The sequence below is a fragment of the Mus musculus genome, chromosome 1 (genome assembly GCF_000001635.26).
Source record: "Mus musculus strain C57BL/6J chromosome 1, GRCm38.p6 C57BL/6J".
NCBI lineage: Eukaryota > Metazoa > Chordata > Mammalia > Rodentia > Muridae > Mus > Mus musculus.
The window spans coordinates 32,150,197-32,169,124 of NC_000067.6; the positions used below are offsets into that span (position 1 = coordinate 32,150,197).

General features: G+C 36.5%; 1 long non-coding RNA gene across 1 annotated transcript; it reads left to right on the forward strand.

The window, feature by feature from the left end:
• Window positions 1–1,832: 1,832 nt before the first annotated feature.
• Gm51754 lies at window positions 1,833–4,062 on the forward strand. The gene is made up of 2 exons (XR_003948808.1): window positions 1,833–1,935; window positions 3,883–4,062. It is a non-coding gene; the product is annotated as a predicted gene, 51754 (long non-coding RNA).
• The last annotated feature ends 14,866 nt before the right edge of the window (window positions 4,063–18,928 follow it).

Here is an 18,928-nt window from a genome sequence, read left to right on the forward strand (position 1 = left end):
GATGGCCTAGTCGGCCATCACTGCAAAGAGAGGCCCATTGGACTTGCAAACTTTATATGCCCCAGTACAGGGGAATGCCAGAGCCAAAAAATGGGAATGGGTGGGTAGGGGAGTGGGGGGGGACTTTTGGGATAGCATTGGAAATGTAATTGAAGAAAATATGTAATAAAGAAAAAAGAAAAAAAAAAGAGTGCTAAGACACACACACACACACACACACAAAACCACAGCCAAACAGATCCCCACAGCTCCCAGGCAGGGACTAAACCACCAACCTAAGAGTGCTCATGGAGAGACCCATGGCTCCAGCTGCATATGTAGCAGAGTATTGCCTTATCTGGCATCAATGGGATGGGAGGCCTTTGGTCCTGTGGAGGCTCAATGCCCCAGCATAGGGGAATGCCAGGGCAGTGAGGCAGGAGTGGGTGAGTGGGTAGTAGAGCATCCTCATAGAAGCATGAGGGAGGGTGTGCAGAGGGGAATCCTGGAAGGGGGATAACATTTAAAGTGTAAATAAATAAAATAAGCAATGAGGAATCCAAGACAAGGTGAAACAGAGATTTAAATGGGAAGGATAAAATAACCAATGCCATAATAAGATAACTTTGTTGATGACCACAGGGGAAATAGTACATTTCTACAGGAGGGTTAAATGAAAAGACAGAGAATGAAAATGTAAAGGACAGATAATAAAATTAACAACAGCAAAATTTAGAGCCTCTGCTTCTTTAAAGGCACAACCCTGCTTGTTGGGGAGCTGATGGCTAATCTAGAGAGCCTCAGGAGGGAGGTCATGCGTTCCAGGCCAGCCTATCTTTGTTTGTTATTAGAGATTTTTACGATGAAAATTCAACTAAAAGAGATGCAGAAAATATTTGTAGGGAATATATTGAACCATTTCCTAAATTTTAAAATACTTCAGGGAAGTCTACTGGAAAATAACACTATCATCCAGAGAAACAGTAAAATATTCAAAGTATGAGAAGTTAAATTACAATTTTTCCCAAAGAACTAGTGAGCATACAGAGATGTCCAACATCATCAAACCCAGATAACCCCAAATTTTCAGAATATACAATTCCATATTTACAAAAACCTTAAAATTGGAATTTAGACAATGTAATTTTTAATGTTAAAATAACTACAACTATGTGTATAATAAATGATAATATGATTGTACAACTTTTTTGAATAATGTCTCAGCAATTATTTTGCAATTGAAATGCTGGTAGCAACAATACTTTCTGAGACCTCCAACCTGAAATGCCTTCAAATGTTCATCAAGAAGTTCAAATAAAAATAAGTAAGTAAATAATAAACATAAAGTGGCATGGAATTGGCTCAGTGGGTAAGAGCTGACTATAAACAAGGAGACATAACCTCAGATCCCAGCACCAATGCAACAGACAGACACAATGGCACAAGATGCAATCCTAGGAATGGCAGAAGGAAACAGGACAGTGCTGGCTGACTGGCAATGTCTATCTAGGTGAGACAGAGAGGTCCAGGCTCAATGAGAGACCCTGTCCCAAATTATAAGGTGGGCATATATTTATAGAAAAATATATGTCATACCTGTCATTTCTTATTTCTTTTCATGGGCAGCAGTACAAACATACATCCAAATAGTAAAACTGTGTGTTTATATAATGTAATGATACACAACAATAATAGTTATCAAAGGCTATACAAATTAGCGCAACAGTCCTAAAATCATAACGTTTTAAGCTCAATAAAAGAAACATTAGACTAGACAAATGATGCTTTTATGGCTTGATTATGACACGTTCTCCGAAGAATTCTGTGGTGAAGTGTGGATCTTCACTGCATTATTCAGAAGCAGGTATTCCTGGAAGTGCGGTCTCTGAAATGAACTCATAATGTATGGGCTAATCCAGTGTGGACTAGTGGCTGACTGAACTATTGGAATGTGATGTAGGTGGGGGATGAGGGGTCTGCTCGGGGGAAATGGTAACGGATGATGTTTCTTTGATGGACCTATCTTACTAGGAGTTTCTCTGAGCTGAGCTGCACCTTTACCACATACTCAGGCCCCAAAGGGCTTCTGCTATGCTGCAGGTCCCAGCATTTCTGCCTTGCCTGATGTCCATTTGGCATCAGGCTCAAGACCTAGAATGTGTCAGCGAAAACAAACAAACAAACAAACAAAAAGGAAACAAAAAAGAACAGGGAAAGAAAACATTTCCTCAGTGTTTAAGTTGCTATTCCTGATATTTACTCATAATGTTGATAGCTAACAGGAAGAAAATTAATATGCTATCTGACTCAAATTTTACAAATTGTAACACTTCCAAGATGAGTCAATATAAGTCTAATAATAGATATTGTTGGAGAGTAGAGCATTAATAAATAAATGAAAAACCATCAGTAATAGGGTGCTCCTTATGATTATTGACATAAATGCTAGCTTTATGTACATGTTCACTTTGGATGTAATTTAACTAATGTTCATATGGATTTTCCTATAGAAATTATAAAATATTAAACTTAAAAAAAACTTTAACAACTGGAAAAGCTCTTGTATTGCCTGATGTGGGGAATATGTCTTCTAATTTATAAAGTGCACCTGCGAATGAAAACACAGAGAAACCCCATCAATATCATTTGAATAACAATGAGAGAAATGAACTAGCTTTACAAGGCAGTGAACAAGATGTTTTATCATTTTATAACATGAGAAATACAGATAGAGATATAATTTATAAAGTATACTTCAGTCACACATGAGATTAACAAAGATGCAAGAGTGGAATACTATGAAGGAAAATGATACATTCTTGATGGTACCATAAATTATTAATAAAGTGTGGAGGCTTGTCAAGAAATATCTTAATGTTAAGAAATTCTATGTTTTACATGCTTTAGTAGGTGCATGGCCCAAACACTCATAGTATATAGTAATATCATTTGAGTCCTCCAAGTTACATGTTTAGGTTTAGTTTTCTTCCAATTGGAGAGACCACGTGGCTCACTTCTCTAAACCACGTGTGTGGGAGTGGAATTCACTTAGAACGGTCACCTGACTTGTAGCCCCAAGCATTTCCCAGTCATTGAACTACAGATGCCTAATGAATCAGAGCTCTCAGCAAAAGAATTTAGTAAAGAGGGCATGGAATAAGAGTAGCTAAAATATTGTAATAATAATTCATACATGAATCATTTTAAGTGTACATCTTTTCCAAATTTTAATGAATTCATTTACCTTACTATCATTTTTAAGTTTTAACTAATTAGTGCTATACTTACAGTGATGTCTAGTCAATATTTATGATTTCATTGCTCTCTGATGATGTCATATTTTGTATCACTATTAATCTTATTCTCAATAATGTAATCAACTCAAAAATTAATATTACTCTACTTATCACTAACACCTAGTGAATATTCACAGCATGCTTCACAGTGTCATAGGGGATTGGCAGGTATTAAGTAACATAATTTTCACAATACTTCTCAGAGGGAGACAATCTTAGCTTCATAGTGTGGATGGAAAAAAGTGAAAGATGGTTTGCCAATTTCACATACAGAGTTGGTCTTCAAATCCACCTTTAGAGACATATCTAAATATTGTAATAATCAATGACTTTTTCATTCTTGAAAACCAATCTCACTTTTAATGAAAGGAATATCTTATTATATTCCTCAACACATTTGCTTACAATTCTAACTCAAATTTCTCATTTTCATTTGTTTGGGTGTCAGGTTATCTACTCTGTAAAATGTTGGTAATGCCTCAACGCTGTTACTTAGTGTTTTTATTAACTCTTTGAAAACTCTATATAATGTGTTTCCATCATACTTACTCCAACTTCACATCCCTACTCACCCAACTTCATAATCTATTTTCTATTTTTCTTTTAGTGTCCAATGTCTTACTTTGAATACTAGTGTTCAATGTGAAGATGACTGATCTGGCAACTTTGATGGCACCCTCTTGTTCAACATAAGGCTAGAGGACAATCATTCTTTTAATCTCTTTGATTCTCTTCTTGTGTCTACAATAGCCTAGAAGTTTCCCCAGTAAAAATAAGTTTTCTTTTATTTGTGATCTGGTCTTTTCCTTTTTGCAAATGTATAAATGACCTAAATATTTAATTTATGAAACTTTGAGCTATTATACACTCCAAACAATGATTCTATATCCATGATTCTCTATGTGGTAGTTGTCCTATGACTGATTTCTTATACTTTCTTACACTCCAATCAATGATTTTATATCCATGAGTCCCCATGTGGTAGTTGTCCTATGACTGATTTCTTTTACTTTCATTGAAATTCTTCAGGTCTATCAATTTTATTGTAAGTGATAGTATGTGATTCATTTATGACTTAATAGTATCCCACTGCATAACAAATCCTACTGTACTATTAAAAGTAGAGAGATTACAGCACATAATAACTTGCTATAACATTTGTGAATAGCAATGAAAGACTCAAAAGTTTTGAACACAAAGTAATAAGGAGTTGAATCAGCTGGGTGGTGGTGGCACATGCCTTTAATCCCAGCACTTGGGAGGCAGAGGCAGGCAGATTTCTGAGTTTGAGTCCAGCCTGGTCTACAGAGTGAGTTCCAGGACAGCCAGGGCTACACAGAGAAACCCTGTCTCAAAGACAAACAAACAAACAAACAAACAGGAGTTGAAAACATTCATGATCCTGAGTCAGTAAAAAAATAGTATATACACATATGAAACATGACACTGTAATGCATAAATGTGTATGATTACAATATATTAGTAGTCTTTTAGTCTATTAAGAAGATAAAAAATATTAGCTGTGCTGATTTAACCTCTCTCTCTCTCTCTCTCTCTCTCTCTCTCTCTCTCTCACACACACACACACACACACACACAGAGAGAGAGAGAGAGAGAGAGAGAGAGAGAGAGAGACTTTATAACCCCTAACTTTCATAAATAAAGAAGAGAACATATTTCTGTTTCATTCCAAAATTAAACTGACATCTATGTAACTTGTTCCTTAACAGTGAAAAGTCTTTCACTCTTCCATAGCAACCATGAGAGTTTACATACAGAGCCTGCAAGAATTTCTCCTTGGGCTTCATGTAAGAAGTACACAAGGAAATCCTATTGTTAGAGTTTGATATTAAAATTTTGATTTTAAGCTACAAATATGGACATAATTTGGTTTTATTTGAACTGGGATTGCTTCTTATTAAAACGATTAAAATTTCTATTTAAGTTTGAGCACTGGACTGGCAACACATAAAGCTGTCAGAAAATGGAGACATTTTCTTTGAAAGCATCTATCAAAATTAAATAGCTATCACTCATAAAATACTTTATCTATTTACCAATTTTATATTTTTACAAATGTCTCATGAATTTATTTCTCTTTGTAGTGTATTAAAATATACTAGACACTTCTCAGCAATGACTTTATTTTCCGTTTTTCAGAAAATGTTTACATGAAAACAGTGACTATAAACATGTGTTTTTTTTTTTTTTTACAAAGATGTGAACAAAACAAGAAGAGAGATTGTGGGAAAAAACATTATTTGTATTTTTTAATATTTTAACAGAAAGATGTAATCAAACAAGAAACATACAAAATACTCAATATGCAAAAAATATTAGGATATCTAGGGATATGGCAAGAGATGCTGACTTCAGTTCCAGAGAAAGAAAGGATGCTGCCTTTGTTCAGGTAGGGTTAAATTAACCCCAGGGTGCTGAGCAACCCAGCCAGGAACTTGACTCTCAGGAGGTTCATGAACAGCAAAGCATCTGAGGGCATCATAACCATGTGTACAGTACTGAAAGCAGAGATTTCTGCTTAATACATAGAATGATGCAGTATGAGGCTTCCTTGACACAAGTTAAAGAGCATCACTAAAGAGAAAAATAAAATACCAGAACAACATGAGTGGAAAAGCTCTAATTTCCTCAGTAGTGAGCAGGCAGGTGTTAGTGGGGAATTTTAAAATCACCAGGTTGTCAATATTCTGTGTATAAATATGCCAACTGAGAGAAAATTTAAGGTCACACTGAAGGCATAATTTATTTATGTGTTAAATTATTATTTATTCCTGCAACATATTCATTACCAATGGGCTACATAGTAAGAAAGTTCATGAGTGGCAAAGCTCATTTTTGTTGGCTTTTTTAAAAAATGTAGCTGATAATAATGACAGCCTTCATAGTAATTTGGTTATTTGTGTGTTGCTTTAGCTGAATATGAACTCATTCAGGTAATAAATTATTCATTTCTCTTTCAGACCCACTCACTTAGAAGAAATTCTGCCAATAAGCAATTTTCAATGACTCTAAGCATCCTATACTTTGCATGTGTGTGTGTGTGTGTGTGTGTGTGTGTGTGTGTGTGTGTGTGTGTGTGTGTAAACTTTTTACATTTGTATCTAAAATCAGGGGCGACCAATTAGCATGCTTACCCTATACACATGGTCAATGTCTAGGACACCCTGTAACAATATATGAAGGACAAGAAGTGCATTTAAAAGAGGGATTCAAGGTTAAATAATGCTACATCACTAAATTATTGTTTTTCTATAAAAATGTGCTCAGTCTATTCTCTAATGGCCACCCTATATTTTCTTCTGGTGGGCAGTGGCTATTCTTTATTTACTCCCCTTCTTTCTCATTTAAATATTATACATTAGACTACCATTCTCGATTTTACCACTTTTTACTGCCTATGGGCTTTCTTCTTCCAGCTCATTTAAAAGGCATTATGCTTTGATAATGGACTGTCTGAAGATGGAACTGAATTATAATTTTTTCAAACTTCAATTTAGTTAGTGCCAGAGGCTACTCAAAGATATAGATTTTCTCACAAAAAGTTTTACTCTACTTGAACTCTTATTCAAGTATTGGTTTCTTTTCTTTTATTTCTTTCTTTTCTTTTCTTTCTTTTTTTTTGCTGTAAAACTTTCACAGTATAACTATATGAATATGCATGTGTAATTATATAGATATGTCAACAACTATTTTAATGTTATAACTAAATTATCTTTTGGATAATGCTATTTGTAGGGTAAGCATAAAAGAATGGGAAGAACATGGGCCTTGGTTTGATAAAACAGCTTTGACCACCTCCAAGCATTCAGCTTGACATTTCTTAGGAAGTATGGTCTTGAACTCTTGATACTCCTGCCTCAGTTTAGCACCATTCCTGACTAGATATAGATTCTTGGCCTGTATTTTTCTAGCTATGTCACTTTGGCAATGCTACTTAACTCACCTGGAAAATGATGACCAGCCTCACAACTCAGGTTGCAGTGGCACTTTAGATCACTAGTGTCAATCAAGCTTTGGAGACATTGTCTTTCCCCTCGGATAAATGAGAGAAGCGATTGGTTTAAATATAGGTGGTGTGTGCCAGTGGAGTTGAGATCTAGAACACTTCCAAACAAATAAAATTGCAAATTTTCACAGAAGCTTAATCTGCCTCTTGGTAATAAATTACAAATAGTGGCCTAAAGAATTCCCAAATTAGCTTCTAATGTCTTGGCAACATACTACTATGAAGTTTGTAATGAAGTTAGCAAACAGATTCCTTTCTGATGCCTGATGGATAGAATACTTATGCAAACTAAATGCAAGGATTTAAGAGCATGATTGAAGAATGTCCAGAAGTGAAACATTTCCTCTCGCTCAGACAGGCGCTCTGCAATCCCTCCCAGTCAGTCACCATGGCATTATCTCCCATAGGAATTCTAGTAATAAAGTTTTGAATATGTTCTAACATTTTTAACCCTCCCATCCCCATTCTATTAAGTCTTCTCATACTATACCTCAAAAAAAAATCTAGATTCATTCCTCTTCTCCATACTCCCCAGTACTCTAAGATTCTCTTAACTATGAAATCAATATTTTGGTTATTTCATGCAATAACCAAAACAACCCAGTAACGATTGCTTTATAAATGTAGTTGCTTTCTTTCTAATATAAAAAATTTTAAAAATTAGTTAGATAATTTAGATCTTGTCATGGTGGTTTTCAGAAGCTCAGAATCAGCTTCTGTCCAGCTTAGGACATGGAAAATGGCTCTCAGACCCACTCCATGGTTCACAGGCACAGCCAGAGCTTCAGGTACCATGTGCAAGAGTATGGGGGAAGCACAGGGAGTGGGGGATGTTCCTTGTTGTTAACGAGATCATCAATGATCCACAGAACATCCTCTCACCTCTATGCTGCTGTTCCCACCTGGCTATATGGCTTCTGATTTCACCAAATTCTTGCTGGCCTTCTGACCTAATGTTGCCATTGCATCCTAGTGTTCTTCTGTGTTGCCATCTAAGGCTGTGTTAGATTAGTGTGCACACTTATCTGCCTGATTTGTTTATTTCCATTCATATACTGGACAATCAACCCTCACCTTTAAGATTTATGTCCATGAAACTTCTCTAAACTGATCTACCTTGAGAATTTAATAAAAACCTCTACCTTTCTATATTCCTCTATCTAGAAGCCCATTATTCCATTTAGGACTTTACTGATGATTCTATATATTCTTTTTCCTAGTAACTGATTTCAATCTCATTCATCTACTGCCTTAAGGAGCCTGTGAGGGCATGGACCATTTGTCTTTATCAGAAAGAATGTGATTTTAAAAAGTGTTAATAAAGCTTCAAAAGAAAACAGGAAATACAGAAACACGGATGAAAGAAGGAAGAGAAGAAAGGAAAGAGAGGCCATGGAGGGAGTAAAACAAGTGAGACACAAAATGATTTAGAAAATAGTCCTTTCAATATATGGAGATATTAATGTACTTTATGAACTGATTGCTAGTTTGACTTTGTCATTCTGGTTGAATATTTTTCAATCTCCTTACCCCACAGCTATAGTTTGAAACTACATATGTAATTTAACAAATATCAGCAGAGGGAGTTATTTGATCAGAAGTACAAAAGCAATCAGCACTGACTATAAACTCTCTTTAGAAACAGCACCATAAAATTTGTATCCACTGGATCTAATCCCCCAATGAAAACTGCACAGTGAGTCCAAAGGTTTTAAATCATTTCCACATTGCCTGATAAGAGAAAGTCTTTAGTGAGGTTTGGAATGATGTATACATTTCCAGACAAGCCTTTATTACAAAGATCTTGCATGCATCTCTGCAAGTCCAGGGACAAAAACGGGAATTTCATCAGCGTAAGTGGTGTCTTAAAGAAAGTGCATTGGTGTTTTATTTAGTCATGGGAAAGTGAAATACTCTTGAATTCCTTCTGCCTGTTCAGTAATGAGTATGGAAGTATACCAAGAACCTAATACTCGCAACAAATTAATGTAACTGTATTACATTACTGCCTACCTTGGGGAAGTTTTGCCAGTCCTAAGCATAACTTATAAATGTGTGTTCAGTTTTCTATAGCTTTGATCTTTTAAGGATGATAGAATTACCTTTGGTAATTATTATCAAACCTGAATCCAAAGCCAAAACATGCCATAAATATATTACATTTTGTATTCACCGTACTTAGCCAACCAAATATGTACTTCATTTAATTAAAAAAATAACAGGGGAATGGGGAGATATTTCAATTGGTAATGTGCCAGCTGGGCATGCATAAAAACCGGGGGTGTGATCCCCAACAGCCATATAAAAGGCCTGGCATGACAGAACACTTGTATAATTCCAGCCCTGGGTAATAGAGAAGAAGAAATTCACTGGCCAGACAACGGAGAAGGATTGATGAACTCTAAAGTTCAGTGATATATCTTATCTAAAGCCATGGGTTGGAAAGTCTCAGAGAAAGTGTGGGAATGTGACCTCCACACACACGATCCGACTGAAGAAACGTGTATGCACACCACACGCATGTACAGAGAGGAATTTTGACTTAGTTTGCGCTGAACTGCATTTGTGTTTTTCTGCCATGATTTCATTTTTTCTTTCAGTTTGTGCTAGAGGAAAGAGGAATTTCCCATAAGCCAAACCACCTTTGAAACGAGTATTTTCTTTAGTTTTTCCAGGAGAAAAATTTTTAAGCTGATAAAGGTATGTATTGGCTATACTTTGGCTAAGCTGATAAAAGTATGTGTTGGCAATGCTTTAGTTAAGCTATGTTTTATTCTTAATGAAGAGCATGTTCAGCATTCATTGAATGATATTAATAGTTTTTGCACATCCTATTTCCATTTGACTTCTTTGTATAGGTAATTTTTTGTTATGTTAGGTTTCTCAGAAAAAAATATAAGGAAAAAATCTTGTAAATTTCACTTCCTTACTAACAGGCAAGCATATTTTAAAGGCAAGAGGTCATTATCTTATATATATGTGTGTGTGTGTGTGCATATATATATATATATATAAACACCTTATATATTTATATATATATGTTACATATTATATATAAACATATATAAATATAATAATGCACATTACTTTCCTGCATGCCTTGGGAAAGTAGCACGCACACATTCATATGTGTGTGTGTATGTGTATTATATTCATTTAAGTGGAGGACAATACATAAATGAAAATATAGTGTTATGGTGGGGTAAACAATAGTCACATTTTAATCCAAGCCACCTAGTTATGAATAATATTTTATTATTTTGTGGCACTAATGGTTAGAAGCTGAGGTGCTAGAATTGCTGGATACTTTCTGAAGTACTGTGATATAAATATGTTATTTCTCTTTCAAGGGAAGAAATACAGTTCTCAAACCAGACTGCTATTGCTGCACAGTACAGCCTTCCCCTCCTGGATGATTACCCTTATTTGGAGGATGATCTACCCTGGGAGATTTTGTGTGCATTGGAATCCTAGGTATCAACAGTTTTAAAACAATGACTTAGCTCTGTGATTTAATATACTGTGTTCAGTGGTAAATTATAAAAATGAAGGAGACCAAAACAAGATCAAGAGAGAATGCCAACTTTTCATTTTTTTAACTACCTTTGTATTCTTTTAACAACTTTGTGTATCTTTTTCTTTTTCTTTTTTTTTTAAGTTAGTTTTTAAAATGTCTGTAACAACAGGTATTCAATTTCTCAAAAATTGGTCAATTTAAATTTGTCAGTAAAACCCAAAAAATTTCATAGTTAACATATCTTGCTGTCTTTAAGCTTCTTGTGTTTACACTGGAATGCAGTTACTTTATTAATAACATAATGTCTAACTTTTGCATAGAAAAATAAGATAGTAACTATCAAGTAGGAAAATATATTACACACAGATGCACACACACACAGAGGAGGAAGGCAGAGAGATAGAGAGCAGCAAACAGACACATAGACACACAAACACACACACACACACACAGAGAGAGAGAGAGAGAGAGAGAGAGAGAGAGAGAGAGAGAGAGAGAGAGAGAGAGAGAGGGAGAGCAGCAAACACAGACACACACACACAAAAGTTAAAGAGAAAAGGACAATACTTTCAGAAAATAAATAATTTTGTATGATAGATTTGTAGAATGTAAGAACCAGACAGCTTAAAGACACTATAAAAAGTCTGAGTAAGTCTCTAAAAGATTAATGAAAGACAAAATTTAGTGATGGCAAGCATATGATAAATTTGTTATAATTAAAGGCTAATTAAAGATTTTCTGATTTCAGATAGTGCCAGATTCTTATTTCATCAATGTGCTTCTGACTCTAGGCAGAAGCTACAAAAAGAGGCAATGAGTTCCTAGACACTCTTTCTAAGGCTTACCTTACAATTTGGCTTCTGTGATTTTCAACAATCAAGACAAAACCAAGTGTCCAAAAAGCTCAGAGAAAATTACTATTGACACACACAAAAAAAAATCCTTAATGGTACCTTTAACTCCGGAAATGACATGTTCTCACAGAGAAAACTTGTCCCTCTGAAAAACCTTTAGCTGAAGAGTGGATACTACATAACTAATGCTTGGGTGGACAACGGGGAAGTGATGCCCATATTTGTCTTCTAAGAAATAGGTCTTTTTTTTTTCTCTAAACAAAGAAAACAGCCATTGTAAAAATGTAATCATGCTCTACCTTATGAGAGAGAAGGAGTCTCCGGCTCCATTGATGGTAGCCAGTAAAAACTGGTGCTTTTGCACATTTCCTGGCCAGTCTGTGGCCAGACTTCTCTCTGTCCTGAATCCAATGTGAGTCATTTCTTCAGCTATACGGTATTAATATCTAGTTATGTTACACAAGAGAAGAGCACTAGCAATAAGTTGTGTTATTTAAGAGACCTCTGCATCCTTCTTTTTCAGATGTTTCCGTGCCGGTTACTGGGATTTTCATTTAATAACCAATATATTCTTAGATCATCATTGCCCACCCAAACAGAACATTTTTTGTTCATCCTCCCTTTTTAATATGTCATAATTTTTTTTTTGATTTTTTTTTCATTTTTTATTAGGTATTTAACTCATTTACATTTCCAATGCTATACCAAAAGTCCCCCATATCCACCCACCCCCACTCCCCTGCCCACCCACTCCCCCTTTTTGGCCCTGGTGTTCCCCTGTACTGGGGCATATAAAGTTTGCAAGTCCAATGGGCCTCTCTTTCCAGTGATGGCCGACTAGGCCATCTTTTGATATATATGCAGCTAGAGTCAAGAGCTCTGGGGTACTGGTTAGTTCATAATGTTGTTCCACCTATAGGGTTGCAGATCCCTTTAGCTCCTTGGCTACTTTCTCTAGCTCCTCCATTGGGAGCCCTATGATCCATCCATTAGCTGACTGTGAGCATCCACTTCTGTGTTTGCTAGGCCCCGGCATAGTCTCACAAGAGACAGCTACATCTGGGTCCTTTCAATAAAATCTTGCTAGTGTATGCAATGGTGTCAGCGTTTGGATGCTGATTATGGGGTGGATCCCTGGATATGGCAGTCTCTACATGGTCCATCCTTTCATCTCAGCTCCAAACTTTGGCTCTGTAACTCCTTCCATGGGTGTTTTGTTCCCAAATCTAAGGAGGGGCATAGTGTCCACACTTCAGTCTTCATTCTTCTTGAGTTTCATGTGTTTAACAAATTATATCTTATATCTTGGGTATCCTAGGTTTGGGGCTAATATCCACTTATCAGTGAATACATATTGTGTGAGTTTCTTTGTGAATGTGTTACCTCACTCAGGATGATGCCCTCCAGGTCCATCCATTTGGCTAGGAACTTCATAAATTCATTCTTTTTAATAGCTGAGTAGTACTCCATTGTGTAGATGTACCACATTTTCTGTATCCATTCCTCTGTTGAGGGGCATCTAGGTTCTTTCCAGCTTCTGGCTATTATAAATAAGGCTGCTATGAACATAGTGGAGCATGTGTCCTTCTTACCTGTTGGGGCATCTTCTGGATATATGCCCAGGAGAGGTATTGCTGGATCCTCCGGTAGTACTATGTCCAGTTTTCTGAGGAACCGCCAGACTGATTTCCAGAGTGGTTGTACAAGCCTGCACTCCCACCAACAATGGAGGAGTGTTCCTCTTTCTCCACATCCACGCCAGCATCTGCTGTCACCTGAATTTTTGATCTTAGCCATTCTGACTGGTGTGAGGTGGAATCTCAGGGTTGTTTTGATTTGCATTTCCCTGATGATTAAGGATGTTGAACATTTTTTCAAGTGCTTCTCTGCCATTCGGTATTCCTCAGGTGAGAATTCTTTGTTCAGTTCTGAGCCCCATTTTTTAATGGGGTTATTTGGTTTTCTGAAGTCCACCTTCTTGAGTTCTTTATATATGTTGGATATTAGTCCCCTATCTGATTTAGGATAGGTAAAGATCCTTTCCCAATCTGTTGGTGGTCTTTTTGTCTTATTGACGGTGTCTTTTGCCTTGCAGAAACTTTGGAGTTTCATTAGGTCCCATTTGTCAATTCTCGATCTTACAGCACAAGCCATTGCTGTTCTGTTCAGGAATTTTTCCCCTGTGCCCATATCTTCAAGGCTTTTCCCCACTTTCTCCTCTATAAGTTTCAGTGTCTCTGGTTTTATGTGAAGTTCCTTGATCCACTTAGATTTGACCTTAGTACAAGGAGATAAGTATGGATCGATTCGCATTCTTCTACACGATAACAACCAGTTGTGCCAGCACCAATTGTTGAAAATGCTGTCTTTCTTCCACTGGATGGTTTTAGCTCCCTTGTCGAAGATCAAGTAACCATAGGTGTGTGGGTTCATTTCTGGGTCTTCAATTCTATTCCATTGGTCTACTTGTCTGTCTCTATACCAGTACCATGCAGTTTTTATCACAATTGCTCTGTAGTAAAGCTTTAGGTCTGGCATGGTGATTCCACCAGAAGTTCTTTTATCCTTGAGAAGACTTTTTGCTATCCTAGGTTTTTTGTTATTCCAGAATATGTCATAATTTTAAACATTAGCTTAAATATGAGTGAACTTCCATATTCTTTGTTTTAGCTAACCCATCTCCTAACCTCTTGTCAGTTAGGGTTGGTTTGTTAGCTGTGTGTTCCCATGCTGAGTTCTATGACCCAAGATCAGGTTGCAGTCTGCACATGGGAATTGTATTGAACAATGAACTGATAGAATGCTCTCCAATAATCTCTGAGTGGATAATAAAAGGTCAGAGCCTGTGACTGGGCAGGAGAGTGAGGAAGGCCGAACTTGAGATCTAGCAGTGGGTCTCAGGTAGGGACCTGGAGGAGACTGAAAAAGGTAGGCAAAGTTAATATAGACATAAGGCAGGATTATCCATGAGGATGAACCATGAGCGAGCATATGGCCAAGAGAAAATCGCCTTGAGGACACACATGCAGCAGAGCAATCAGCAAGATTCAGTTGTCAAGTAACAAGGGACCTATGGTTGAGATGTAGGTTAAAATAGCTCAGAACCTGTTCAGTTTAGGCTTACCGGTTGCTAAGAAAAATACCAGGTCTCTGTGTCTTTTATTCGGGAGCTATATAGGCTCATGAAATTACTAATTTATTTGTTCAGGCTAGTTTTATGTCAACTTGACACAAACTGGAGTCATTAGAAAGGAGGGAACCTCAACTGAGAAAAATGCCTCTCAGGATCCACCTGTAGAACTTTTTCTTAGTGATTGATGGGAGAGGGCCCAGCCCGTGGTGGGTGGTACCATCCCTGAGTTTGTGTAAGAAAACATCCTGTGCAAAGCCAGAAAAGCAAGCCAGTTCCTCTACAGCCTCTGCATCAGCTCCTACCTCCAATATTCTTCCCTGTTTGAATGTCTGTGCTGCACTCCTTCAGTGATGAACAGTTGTGCAAGTGTAAGCTGTACAAACCTGTCTTCCCCAAGTTCCTTTCATCATGGTGTTTCACAGCAACAATAATTCTAAAACCTGTCTCCTCTCTCCAGTTCCCTACTCAGACATAAACTTTTAATGCTGAGTATTTCCCCTAATTCCTGCCAGGGTGTCTTTGTTTACTATTCATCTAGTTGATATCCTCCTACCCCCTTGGGAGTCTGCAAATTTCCATGTAGCTTGTTCACACAGCCTTTATTTTGGTTAAGTTTCCTGCCAGCATCTCATTTCCCCATCTCCTACTATCTCCACATTGGAACTTATCTTCAACAGCATTTTCTCTCTCTGCTTTCATTTTATAGATGGCTACTCAGAAACCTTGAATGAGTTGTGATACGACAGGAAAAAATGTTAATTTCTTTAACAATGGATTGTCAATCTCTCAGTTAATAACCGAAGACTCCTTAGAAATTATAACAGCTAAATTGGAGCAAATGGATGGGCCTTATGAAGGCTATAAATACCTCCTTATGTTTGTTGTCATTTTCCCAGGGACACAAAATACCTACCTTCTTAGACTAAAAGATGTTACATATTGTTTTCTAAAAGAGAAACCCTTTGAGTCTCTAAAACTTCAAGATTCTTGAGTAAGAACATTAAAAATAAGGCTACCTACACCTTAAAATATGCTATTGGACTAAAAATACTTAAAAATAATCTTCAATTAAGAAATATCAAGACAAGCTCAATTTACATACATGAAAGTAGTTGCAGTCTTCCTTTATCATTGGGTTTCTTAATTACTATTTTGTTTTCACTATCAGCACTATATATACACATGAATGAATGACCATGATGATCCCATGATTTTTGATTTTTGTTTTTGTTTGGTACTCCATGAAATCACACCCTTAGGATGGCTCTCCTGGGACAAACATGGACACAGCTTTCTTGACACTTGATCTTTCTTTGACTATTGTTTGGCACAGTTTTGCTACTCAGGCTTAGACTTTGTAGTTCAAATCCTATACAGTTTGATTCTTCTGAGATAAGACACCTTGGAGGTAAATTTACTATTATACAGGGATTCTAGCAACTCATACAGCATGGCGTCAAGGCAGCTTCTCTACCCCATGGATAACACAGGAAGAGTTTGGGATTTCTCCTAACCAGGGATTATACTGCTCATCAATGTGATCGTGGTTATTGAATACTGGTCAATAATCTGTACCATGGCTCTCAAGTGGAAATTGTGGTAGGAGAGTATGGAAGAGTGGATAAGGCAGCATCAAGATTCAGATATGAAGAAAACCAAGGACTATGAGAATGACTGGGATCTCCCAGAGCATGAATAGGAAATCCTACAATCTATAGATGCTGAGGAAGGCAGGTGACATGTACTCAGCCCAAAGACATTTGAAACATTCATGGCTTCTCTATCTCTCTTCAGGTTCTGAACATCTCCAATTCTCAGGAGTGTCTTCCCCTTAAATATACTCTATCTATAGCACTATCAGTTGCTCCTTGGCCCAATTCCTTCTGGAACTTGAGAATCTTGAAATGTCTGTGGGTTTCCTCTGGACCTCAGCCCAGGCAGAGGTTGTTATTTCTAGTGCCTATTATAATCTAATATATGTAATGGGTCTTTTCATGACAGAGTTTCAGTACATATTCCAAGATGGCCTCACGCTCATGATTTTCCAACCTCCATCTCCAGAGTACTAGGATAAGAGGGATGGGCCAGCCCAGTTTTCAATAATAGTTGTTTTAATAAATGTATGCACATATAATTTTAAAGAATAATTGAAACTAAAACATAGTAATTTACATTATTGTTTGAAATTTAGAGACATAAAGATAATTATTTATTTATCTATTTTTGGTATATTTCCAATTTTTCTAAAGTTATGAGTGCTCAAAATACTACTAACTTCACAGTGAATTTGTGAATTCCATGTAGACAATAATTGGCACTGTATGGCTGAAGTGCAGGCCTGCCATGTTCAAGGCCAGCTTGTAAAGTGTGATACGTCAAATCATTCATGAGTTATATCTACTAAAGTTACCTTATTAACGCTAATTTTTGTTTGTTTATTCTGAAATCACATCACATCCAAAAAACAGGCAAAATCATGGAATTCCTATTATGTGCATTATACAATTTTCCTCAAATGTTGATATTCTACCCTACCTACTATATCCTTGTATCATGTTCTCCATCTCTGCTCCTGTGTCTATACAATTTTTTTTCTTGTTTGCGGGTAGTATCAAATATGATGCTCTTTACTCCTCATATGCCTTATCTGCTCTCCTCAAAGCACAGGTAATTGTTTATACAATCATTACGCAATGAGAAAAAGTACAAGAATGGAATCATAAATATTATTCTTGTTTGGTCAATTCCACTGTCAGGATTGTTAGGGGTGGGGGAAAGAGGAAAGTCTGTCCCAGGATCTAATCCAGTATTAAAGCTGTTTCACAGTGAGATAATTTCAACCTATGACATTGCTCAGAATCCCAATACTTATGTTTTTCTGTTTTTCTATTTTATATAGGATATATGAATTCTTAAATTTAGATAATTTTTCTTGAGATAAGCTTTCTATGTAGTCCATTCTGATCTGGATCTTAGGTTCTATGTAGTCAGGTCTGATCTGGAACTTCTGGTTAGCCCCTTCCTTAGCTCACAAATATTGCTATTGTATTTGTGTACTACCAGACAAAGCTGGAATGTCATTTTCAATTTCATTACTCTCTTCAAATGCCTGACATTTGTGTTATTTTTGGGGTGGGAAGTTTACCATCTTAATCATCTTTAAGTAGACACTGTCTTTATTTTAAGCATATTTAAAATTTTGCACAAGTCATCTTCAGAACTTTTTTTAATCACAAAATTTCAACTCTGCACATGTGAAACAATTCTTCTTCTCCTCAGTTGTACCTTCTGCCCTGTCTTTGAAATATTTACTTCTATAGTTGCTACCTACATTATAAAAATATTTTAGATAACATGGTATGTTTATTCTGTACAGCAGGACATCACAATAATTATGCCATATACATCAAAATGCTACACACAGATGAAGAGCTAGGAAATTTGTGTCATCTGGATACTTGCAGTGATTTAGTCTTTGAGTGGGATGGCATTCTCTTATGACTCTAATTTAATATTAGGCAGCTCTTTCAGGAATGTCGATAAGTAATTCCTAAATCAAAATTAAAACTCAATCCAATCTTTACCCCTTGTGTTAGTCACGATACATATTGAGTGAAAAGAATTTCAATTTACCTGTCGGTTTTCTTTTCATATTAAATTTCCTTGTGGCCTTCATCTCCTTACTTTATACCAAATAGAATGGAGACCAGATCTTGATTTGCTGTGCACGGAAAATATTACATATTCGTGCTGTAATTCCTTACTTTAATTTGTTTTTCTCCAGAAAACAATCAATAGTTGAGCAACAAGTCAACTGCTATTGGATTTAATATTAAGACCACAGACAAGAGCTTGCCTTGACAGGATAATGACAGCTTCATTGTTTATAATCAGGAATCTCCTATCACTGCCATCATCAAGGGTAGTAGCTACTCAGAGGTTCACTTTGCTTAATTTCACAAAAACAGATAATTCCAACACCAGAAATGTATTACTCAGATGTTGAGGTCACTTCATAATTAGGACAGTCTTTTTTTTTTTTTCCCCTTGGACATTTGTTCAAATTGCGAGCATTCAGAACAGCAGCATTACAACTCAGTGGCCAACCCTCAACTGCCAGAC